Raw genomic sequence first — 11,823 nt, forward strand, 5'->3', positions numbered from 1 at the left:
CCCCTTCTTTTGCATATGCAAAAGACCCTTTACACAAACAGGAGCAAGCTGGAGTAGGTAGCTGAGCGTATTCACATAAAACTTTGGGGCTTGGTTAGGAGTCTGAAAATCAGAGCAATGTTATTTAAAAATAAGCAAAACTATACATTTATATTTTTTTTTAAACTTTATGGGCTATATAAATAGATCATCTACAAAACATTTATGCAAAGAAAAAAAATGAGTGTATAATGTCCCTTTAATTCCTCCAAAAAATGCAAGTGGTGGCGTTTGGCTATTAAACCACAATTGCAGCAGACACAATGACCTAGTACAGTATGTTAATTTATTTCAAGACACCTGACAAAAATATTGTTATTTCAAAGTGTTTTACTGTCATATGTTTGGTGTTTTATAATTCTTTCCCTTATTTTAGATGTTTTCAAATGATAAAGTGGTGACCAGTAAATTCTGAGACTTTTCAGAGATTTGCTGTTTCCCTTTCCACCCGTAATGATAGTATAAGAAAAAGAAATGTAAAAAATGTGAAAAAAGGGTAATTCAGCAACAAGAATTTTAGTAATGTCGAGGTTCTAATGGCTTTTCTTCAAGATTTTGCACATGGTCACTTCAATTATTAATAAATATGATTACTCCCTGGTTTATTAAAATGTTAAAAATACTCAAAATAAACATTTTCAGAAAGCTTAATAGTTGACCTATATTGATCATTGCTATATCATGATATATACCTTTATAAATTTGCTTCAATAAAGTTTGTAAAAAATAATATATATATACACAGTGTTCTCCCCAGGACCTTTTTAATGGTTGCACCACCCAACTGATTTTACTGATCATCCAGCTAAAATGTTAGCCAATATTAAGCTAAAATTAGCTTATGTTAACATTTTTTCAATAATTATTGCACAAATAATCATTAAATAAATATACGTTAAATTATGCCATTAATTTGTGCTTTGGATAGCAGAAAATGTTATAATATAAGAATGTATTGTACTGTCCCCACTTTGCTACTTTATAATGCCACCTGGCTGGTAAAATTTTCTGTGGACAACACTGTATGTATATATATACAGGGCCGTCTTTAACACAGGGCAAAAGGGGCAGCTGCCCAGGGCCCAGTCTTTTTTTGAGGGGCCAAAGAGTCCTAAAAAAAAATAAAAAAAATGTTTTTTTTTGGTCCATGCCAGACTGCTGATGTCATGTGATATGGGGAACACACACAGTCAGTCCTAATACTGTCACAGTCAAAAAGTTCTCTGCTTATATTTATTTGTGAGAAACTGTGCCAGACCGTGCTGGTGTCATGTGACATGCCAAGCTACTACCATGTGCTGTTTTAGATGTGCACTGTGCAGCACTGAATGCTAAGCCCTAACTCGGCATCCAGCCAATCCCACTGCATCAGAAAAGGTCCTGCTGGGGTTACCACTGTTACCAGGTAACTGCTCTGGTGGTGAGGATTGTTTCTAGGTAGGGCTGACTGTAGGCGCATGCAGCAGAAAGCTGGAGCGGCAGGCACATGAGAATTTGAGCATCTGTGCAGCTGCACACACTGCTCTCTTCAGTCTTGAGGCTGTGTGACTCATCTCACAATGTATCCATGCAGCCTTGGGCAGACAGCATCGCATCCAGTCTGCTGGTCCCCTTAACCCTGCTCTTTCTGCTGTGGCTCTAAGATCAACTAACTGAAGTTTGTTAGAGGAACAGTGCTTTGTAGAAAGGTGTCAGTGGGAAGAATAAGTGAACACACGCCTCTCCACCATGCAGCATTGTCTACTGCAGGGTGAGAGGGAACTTGTTCCTAGCAAATAAGTGACGTGCTGCTGTGGCTGATGTATAGTGTCATGCTGATACTTCACACATTATGGTAAGGTTTATTTTTATAGGTATTTTTTTCTCTCTGTCTCAGATTTTACAGCTTCCTATAGTAGTTCTGCTGTTCCAGTCAGTAAACTTATATTTGTCTGCACCTCCATGCTTCCTCATCAGTCTTTACCTTGCTTGCTCCTGTTGGCTGCCCTAAATCTCTTTAACCAGCTAAACTCACATCAGATTCACATTTAAAAGCATATTAAATTAATCCACAGAGGAGGAATTTATATATATACTTATTAGTACTGCTTAGGTCCAGTTTCACATATTGCCAATTTATTTCATTTTTTTAAATGATGATCCACTGCTGGGCTAATAATTAAAAAAAATTATAAAATAAATTGATTTAGTTGTTTTTTGGGATGTTGGGGTGGGGAGCGAAATTGCATGGGGGGGCCCAAGAAAATGTTTGCCCCGGGTCCAGTCAATATTAAAGACGGCCCTGTATATATATATAATATATATATATATATATATAATATATATATATATATATATACACACGCACATCTATACTGTATATATATATATATATATATATATATATACACACATACATATCTATATATATAGATATATAATATGTATATATATATACACACCAAGTATATATTAACACCAATAACCCGGCACCATATTAAACCCAACATCGCTATACCCAATAGGAGTTATTAAACTGTAGGTCTAAAGCGTTAGTGCACAGTTTCTGTGTTTTCATGCATAGTTGAGTCGTTCGGCCTTGTTTCCAAGTTGGAGGGAGGCATGACTTTTTTGTCCGCAAGTCTTTCATGGCCACTTCTGAACAGGACTTCTCCGGACGGAAGATGGGGTGTACCAGGGTCCCACTGGTTTCTGCCAATTCTGAGCTCATGGCACCGCTGGGTAATCTTCCAATTGTGAAGGGTAGCAAGTATCGTCTTGAAAAAGGCCTAGTTTAAGGCCGAAATGCGTCGTCATTTTAGACTATCAGCTTGAGTTTCTTTTTTGTAAGAAGACCCGGTAAGTCTATTTTTTTTAGGCAGGTCTATCTCCCTAGGTATTGCACATTTGTTTTTTTTTGTTTCTCTTTTAGGTTATCCCAGCTATGAAGGACAACTGGGAACCAGTCACTACAATTTATCAGCAATCATTTGGATAATTTCACCCCTTCATACTTGGAAATATACTTTTACACATTTTTTGTACAGAACTTTTTTTTTTCTTATACAGGACTTTATTCAGGCATCACATTGGACATTCACTACTATATATATATATATATATATATATATATATATATATAAATATATATATATATATATATATATATATATATATATATATATATATATATATATATATATATATATATATTTTAATGTATTTTTTCATTATTGAGATTTTTTTATCTTATAGGACATTTTGTTGACCGTTAGGGCTTTTCGCATTGAGTTTTTTTTCTCTGTTTGTTTTTTGGGTTAAATACCCTTAAGTGTACACGTCTTCTTTCTTTTTTTTAAACGTATATGTATACATATATATATATATAGATACCCTCCCCAGTACATACTTCGACACCCTGGGATATCACTACGTTGTATATTTTTTATTCCTCTTCTTTTGTGGATACTTTGTGAATATATCTCTAATTTGTGGATACTCTGTGTATATTTTTAACTTAACTTGTTTTATTAAATTGTAACTCTTTTTAATAATTTCTCGCACACTTAAGCCTTTATAGGGGCTCCTCACATATTCTTTTAGTCCTCTCTTTAACAATGTTGTTAGGTGAATGTTTATTCCAGTGAGCTTGTGTGCCATTCATCCTTTTTTTTGGCGCTGTTTAATATATTATTTTCTACAATGAGAGGTGACTTCCTGAAACATAGGGAAGCAGAGAGTGCAGGTCAGCCAGAACAGCTGGCTAATGAGAAATTACTGGGGCTGATGGGCACTTGTAAGAAGCAACTATATTTTCCTACACTTTGTCTAAAATAAATTTTTAGATAGCTAAAGTATAATTATGCAGTACCACATACTATAATATCTGTTTTACTCTACACTCATATCTATACATTAAAGTGTATAGATGACCAGAATCATTGTTCAGCACAATATCTCCTATTTCAGAGTATAGATGTGGGCATAATTATACAGTGCAGTGTGCATTTTAATTTCATAATTGTTCATAATCATTATGCAGCACAGAGTGCTCACCATCAGTGTAAAGGCAATTTTTTTGGTTCTGTTCATTATACAGTGCAGCATATATGTTCATCAGAATATAGGTGCTTTGCATTAATTATACAGTGCAAGCATGTTTATTAGTGTATAGATGTCTTGCATAATTAATAGGGCAGACATGTTGTGTATATTAGTGTGCCAATATTTATTTATCATTCACTATACTGTGATACTTGTCCAAAATAAGTATGAGTACTACGGTCCCCTGGCCAAAACCTACCAGTACTCACTGCAAATTAATGTGACTTATTGTAGGGCTTGGATTTATTCTTATGGAAAATTGTTCATGACTAATTTGTAGCTTTCTGAGAACTTGCAGTTTAGGCATGCTTCTTATACTAGGTGGCAGAGATAAATCACCTCAAACTTACTTGTTGGGGGTGATTGACAGGCCCTCTTCTCATACAACTGGTTGTCCAAGAGCTAGGGGCAGGATTGAACTAGAGAACTCCTCTGCAGACTTAAAGTTTGCCAAGTGGTAATTGCAGGTGGACCAGGTTCTATGCTTGAGAACTCTCTCCCAACTGCTGCTTGATAATTTTTTTCGTTAGACATGCTAATATCAGTCTAGGTATAATGGTGAAAAAGAAAATAAGTCATCCTGCTTCCAGTTTGTGTGTTTTTATATATTGCTACCACTATTTGATTCATTATACAGAGCCACCACCTTTGGCACATCATGCAAGGTACCCATTTAAAAATGGGGCAACTTGCATTCCTATTTGCCTGACATTTACCAATCAGCCAATAGGATGAGAGCTACTGAAATCCTATTGGCTGTTCAAATCAGCCAATAGGATTTCAGTAGCTCTCATCCTATTGGCTGATTTGAAAATGTCAGCCATTAGGAATGTAGGTACCCCCATTTTTAAATGGGGTACCTTGCAATTCAAGCTTCAGTGTACGGCGGTGATCGTATGAAGAGGATCCTCCACGCTGAATATCTGCACCGCGGGTGACGATGCTTCACCCCTCCACAGCTCTGCGCAACCGGGATTGAAGATACGGGGATGCCTCGCGATGGATGAAGATGTCGCTGCCCTGGATGAAGATGGATGTCAGACTTCAGAACTGTGAGTAGATTTTCTGGGGTTAGTGTTAGTTTTTTTTAATTCTTTTTGGTGTTTTGTTTTTTTTTAAATTAAGGATGGACAGTAAAAAGAGCTGATTGCAAAAGAGCTGAATGCTCTTTTAAGGGGCAATGCCCATACAAGGGCCGCTTTAGGGGCAATGGGTAGCCCTAGGTTTTTTTAGACTTATGTTTTTTTATTTTGGGGGGTTGGTTGGGTTTACTGTTAGGGGGACTTTGTAATTTTTAGGTAAAAGAGCTGTTTAACTTAGGGCAATGCCCCACAAAAGGCCCTTTTAAAGTGAATGTAAATTTTGATGCTTAAGTGCTCGGTTTTTAAAAATTTGATTATAAACAGGGGCACTTTAATTCATCCAAATTTACATTTCACTCCTGTTATGAAAAAAAAAAACCTTACCTTTTAATCTTCAACAGCAGCTCCAGCTTCCTCCGGTCGCCGCCCAAGCCATTTCTCATGTCAGAAATGATGAATAGGTCATCCTCCAATCACACAGCTTTCCCCCGGGGATCAGTGCCTGATTCAACGACCATGATTGGAGGAAGCCGGATTCCCTCATTTTAGACCCAGGAAGAGCTTTGCGACGGGCGGAGGAAGCTGGAGCTGCTGTGAAGATTAAAAGGTAAGTATTTTTTTCACAACAGGAGTGAATTTTGATGAATTATTTAAAGTGCCCCTGTTTTTAATCAAATTTTTTAAAAACCGGCCCCCGCAACTATTAGCATCAAAATTTACATTCACTTTAAGGGGTCTATTGGTAGTTTATTGTTAGGTTAGGGGGGTGTTTTTATTTTGGGGGGCTTTTTTGGTTTTATAGGGGGTATTAGATTAGGTTTAAGTAATTTTAGAGTTTTTATTTCTTTGTAATCTAATTGTTAGAATTTTTTTTAATTGTTATTAGTTTTTGTTATTTTTCCGTTAATTTTATTGTTTTTAAATAGTAATTTTAGGTTACTTTATAGGTTTTAAACCATAGGTTTTTTTAAATTTATTTCACAGGTAAATTTTTATTTATTTAAAAGATAGTTATATTGTAAATTTAATTTAAAATTAAGGGGGGGTGTTAGGTTTAGGGGTTAATAGTTTAATTTAGTGTGTTGCGATGTAGGGGGGCCCGGCGGTTTAGGGGTTAATAGGTTTAGTTTAGTAGTTGCGATGTGGGGGACCAGCAGTTTAGGGGTTAATAGGTTTATTATAGTATTTGCGATGCGGAGGGGTGGCGGTTTAGGGGTTAATAGGTAGTTTATGGGGTGTTAGTGTAACTTAGTAAGATTTTAGTTATGAGTTTTGTGAAACATTTTTGTTTCGCAAAATCTATAACTACTGGTCTCAGATAGCAGAATGGATCGTGGTCGGTATAGGCTATAACGCAAGCATTTTTTGAGTGCAGAATGGATTGTTGCGTTACAGGCTAAAATGCTCGTGGTATAACTATACGGCAGTACCCGCAGCATACCGCAAGACTTATTATAATTAATGTAGTCCCTTGTTAGCAGATTTTGGCTGGTTCCCTCACCCAGTTTTATTCCTCCTGGTAATATTGTTAAATCATGTACCTGACTAATGCCTACAAAATCCCTGACTTTGAGCAAGTGTATCTAGAAGAACTGATGCTGTTTTGAAGGGAAAGGATGGTCACACCAAATAATTGATTTGATTTAGATTTTTCTTCTGTTCACCTCACATTTGCAATTTGTTTAATTGCTAAAAAAATAAACTATTAAACATTTCTATTTTTTATATCATTCGTACTTTGAAGCATTTTTTACACCTACCTAAAACTTTTGTACAGTACTGTGTGTGTGTTGCCGATATGATTTAAATGTATAATCACAGGATAAAACCAAAGTCACTGGATTTTTAACAAAAGAAAATGTTGATTTATTAAATTTAATAAATCTGGTTTCTTTTGTTTTCTATGTATCTACACATATAAACACATAATACGCACACACTACACACTATTTATATATAAATATATATCTATATATATATATATATATATATATTATATATATAATATATATATATATATTATACAAGTCGTATGCAAAAGTTTAGGCACCCCTGACAATTTCCATGATTTTCATTTATAAATAATTGGGTGTTTCGAGCAGCAATTTCATTTTTGATCTATCAAATAACTGAAGGACACAGTAAAATTTCAGTAGCTGAAATGAGTTTATTGGAATTAACAGAAATTGTGCAATATGCATCAAAACGAAATTAGACAGGTGCATAAATTTGGGCACCCTTGTCATTTTGTTGATTAGAATACCTGTAACTACCTAGCACTGATTAATTGCAGCACACAATTGGTTTGGTAGGCCCCATCAAGCCTTGAACTTCATAGACAGGTGCATGGCTCCTCCTCTGAAAAGTGGCAACATGGGGGGCCTCAAAACAACTCTCAAATGACCTGAAAACAAAGATTGTTTAACATTATGGTTTAGGGGAAGGCTACAAAAAGCTATTGCAGAGATTAAAGCTGTCAGTGTTCCACTTTGAGGAACATAGTGAGGAAATGGAAGGACCACAGGCACAGTTTTTGTTAAGGCCAGAAGTAAAATATTGGAGAGGCAAAGGCAAAGGATGGTGAGAACGGTCAAAAAACAGCCCACAGACCACCTTCAAAGACCTACAACATCATCTTGCTGTAGATGGTGTCACTGTGTAGTCGTTCAACAATTTAGGTGTATGGGAGAGTGATGTGGAAGAAGCCTTTTCTGCACACAAGCCACAAACAGAGTCGCTTGAGCTATGCAAATTCACATTTAGACAAGCCAGCTTCATTTTGGACGAAGGTGCTGTGGACTGATGAAACAAAGATTTAGTTATTTGTCATAACAAGGGCGTTTTGCATGGCGGCAAAGAACACAGCGTTCCAAGACAAACACTTGCTTGCCACAGTAACAATTTGGTGGATGTTCATCATGCTGTGAAGCTGTGTGGCCCAGTGCCGGTACTGGGAATCTTGTTAAAGTTGAGGGTCGCATGGATTCCCGCTCAATATCAGCAGATACTTGAGAATAATTTTGAGGAATCAGTCACAAAGTTTGAAGTTACGCTGGACCTGGATATTTAAACAAGGACAATACCCAAAACCACTGCTCAAAATCTACTCTGGCATTTATGCAGCGTAACAAGTACAATGTTCAGGAAAGGCAATCCCAGTCCCCAGACCTGAATATCATTGAAAATCTGTGGGGTGATTTGAAGCAGGCTGTCTATGCTCGGCAACCATCAAACCTAACTGAACTGGAGATGTTTTGCAAGGAGGAATGGTCCAAAATACCTTCATCCAGAATCCTCTTTACAGGCTATAGGAAGCGTCTAGAGTCTGTAATTTCTGCTAAACGAGGCTCTACTAAATATTATTGCGATATTTCTGTTGGGGAGTGCCCAAATTTATGCACCCTGTCTATATTTTGTTTTGATGCATATTGCACATTTTCTGTTAATCCAATAAACCTCATTTCACTACTGAAATATTACTGCTGTTACTTCAGTTTAATTGATAAAACAAAATGAAATTGCTGATCCAAACACCCAATTATTTTTTAAATGAAAATCGTGGAACTTGTCAGGGGTGCCTAAACTTTTGCATATATAATATGAGTAAATAAATCAGCACTCCTCTGGAGCTTACAATATAGTGAATATTTATTCCAAAAACAGTGACGTTTCGGGGTGTTCACCCCTTCATCAGACCAACCCAGACCAACCTGTTGGTCTAATGAAGGGGTGAACACCCCCCAAAACGTCACTGCTTTTGGAATAAATATTCACTATATTGTAAGTCCAGAGGAGTGCTGATTTATATACTCATATTATATATGCAAAAGTTTACTCATTATTGAATTTGACTACAGCACCCTGGCAATTAATGAACTGGTTTGTGCACCCTATCCAACCTCTCTCTCGATATATATATATATATATATATATATATATATATATATATAATATATATATATATCTATATATATATATACACACACACTTTTACACATATACACACAGTGCACCTGCACTATCATAGCGATACACTTGTAAACTAGGCCAATGTTGATATAAACTCTCCTGGCCTCTTTGGAAACTTTGTTAGTTTCCTCAAATTATTTTGAACACTCATATACCAAAGTTCTAATTGTCAGAATGTTTTTATAGCTGACACATAACTACTATTTGACAACCTCTCTATATGACTAACCTTAGAGCTGCATTTGTAAATGTGAATTAGTTACTTCAAAGTTTTACTCCTTTTCATGTTTTGTTTCTATAATTTTGTCAGCTACCTATATTTGAACTTCAGATTTCATAAAAGTGCCATTATTATGTATAAAGTCTTTAAACACTATACAGTACTGCAGCATTCCTTTTTTTCTCAAATATATTTTTGAATGTCTGATATACCTTTTATGACTCTTTACAGTGGGGTTGTGAACACTTAGGAAATTTTGAGGTAAATATCTTTGTTTTCATAGAGATGTTCAGGTGATATTTTCTAGTCAGCTTTTTACAGCTATGCTGCATCACTTTCAAGTGTTTCAACATTTGGGAATCATGTCCCTTTAAATAGAGGAAACATGAAAGGCATATTTATGCAATATTGATATTTAATAAAGTAATATACTGTATATTTACTGTAAATATTTCACATTACAATAATCTGTACATAGCAGAATATGCTTTATGTATTTATACATATATATTCATATATATATATATATATATATATATATATATATATATATATATATATATTATATATATTATATATATATATATATATTATATATATATATATATATATACCTAAGATACCCTTATGTGGGACTGCCCTGTGAATTTTTACTTTTCCTGCTTGAATTTTGCTTAACCAGCAATTATTTTTGCATTGAGCACCAACTTTTCCTCCAACTGACGGGCACTGCGATGGGGTCCAATGTGGCCCCATCATACGCAAACTTGTACATGTCAGTGTTCAAGGAATTCAAAACTCATCTGTTCAAAGACAAGAGGTTAAAATTCATCAAAAGGTATATTGATGACCTGATCCTAATTTGGACAGGTACCAAGCAGGAACTGGAAGAATGGTATATGGAGTTAAACACCACCAATGGCTCATTGAAATTTAAGATACAGAGTGATCCATCACAAATTGACTTTTTGGATGTAAGGTTATACAAGAAGGATGGAAAAATACAGTCAACACTGTACCGTAAGGACATTGATCGCAATGCTTTGCTACATTATAGCAGCTTCCATCCCCCTGCACTTAAGAGGGCACTACCCAAATCCCAGCTACAGAGGGTCCTCCGGAACAATACCGAGAGTTTGAATAGGGACATCCAACTAGGGGAGATGGAGCATCGTTTCCAACAGCGGAGCTGTCCACGAAAACTCCTGAATGAACAACGTGAAGCCCTGTTGGGCTCGTCATTATCCAAACGAGAAAAGGACATAGAAAGAATGACTTTCGTCACAACCTACACAGGAGACAAGAGGGAGATAAGAACGGCTCTTCAGAAAAATTGGGGTATCATAAATACTGATCCTGCATTTCCCTTGGGTAATATGCCCCCACCATGAATAGGATTTATAAGAGCTAGATCCCTACAAGACTTTCTAATTAAAACAGATACTCAACACTGCTATACCAGAACTACCTGGTTGGACACAAAGAAACCGGGTGTCTTTAGATGCCTGGGCTTCACCACTTGTGGGGGCCTTATCACAGGTCCCTCTTTCTCACATCCGCATAGAAGGAAAGTTGCAAGCACAAGTACCGCTTGACGTGCACTACTACACATATTGTGTACCTTCTTCACTGCACCTGTGGTTTATTTTACTTGGGAAAGACCTGTGACAATTTGAGCACGCGTATGGCCAACCATCGGTCTGCCATCCGTACTGCTATCAACAAAGGATCCTCAGATCAACCTGTTGCCAGGCACTTTCAAGAACATAATCACAGCGTGACGGACCTAAAGTATACTATCATTGACCATGTCCCTCCTATGAACAGAGGAGGTGACCCCAACAGGCTATTATTGCCTAAAGAAGCGAGATGGACCTATAACCTGGACACTTTGGTCCCCCGTGGTCTAAATACACACTTGGACTGGCATGCCTTTTTATAAGAGGGTCCCTACTGTTTAAGTCCTTTGAGTCATACATTGAGAGTGCCAATAATACAATGAGAGCCGTACCTTCCATTATATATGCTAGTTTAGGGCTTCTTTTGCCCAGTAGCATATAACTTTAAGCAATTTAATTTGCTATTTGTAATGAAGATGCAATGGTGAATGATGTAGATCATGGTTAATTGGTCTCCTATGCTGTTTATATCTTCCTCTTCTATGGCTAATGTAAGACAAATATGGTTCTAGCTTAATTCCATATGTTACTGTCTATTTACTATATGGCTTATCGGTCTAGACAGGCTGTCAGATCACACTATGCTTATGCACTATATAGGAGCTGCACAAGTGCACATCTGTGTATTATTTATGATTTAAGCTTTTTTATTCTTGTTCTACAGTCTCTTTTAGTGCCCTAGATTAGACAATCATTGTCCACATATTCTCTGTGTTTCTGGCTACTTATAAACGTTTGCTACCCTGTTATA

The sequence above is a fragment of the Bombina bombina genome, chromosome 5, assembly GCF_027579735.1.
Source record: "Bombina bombina isolate aBomBom1 chromosome 5, aBomBom1.pri, whole genome shotgun sequence".
Lineage (NCBI taxonomy): Eukaryota > Metazoa > Chordata > Amphibia > Anura > Bombinatoridae > Bombina > Bombina bombina.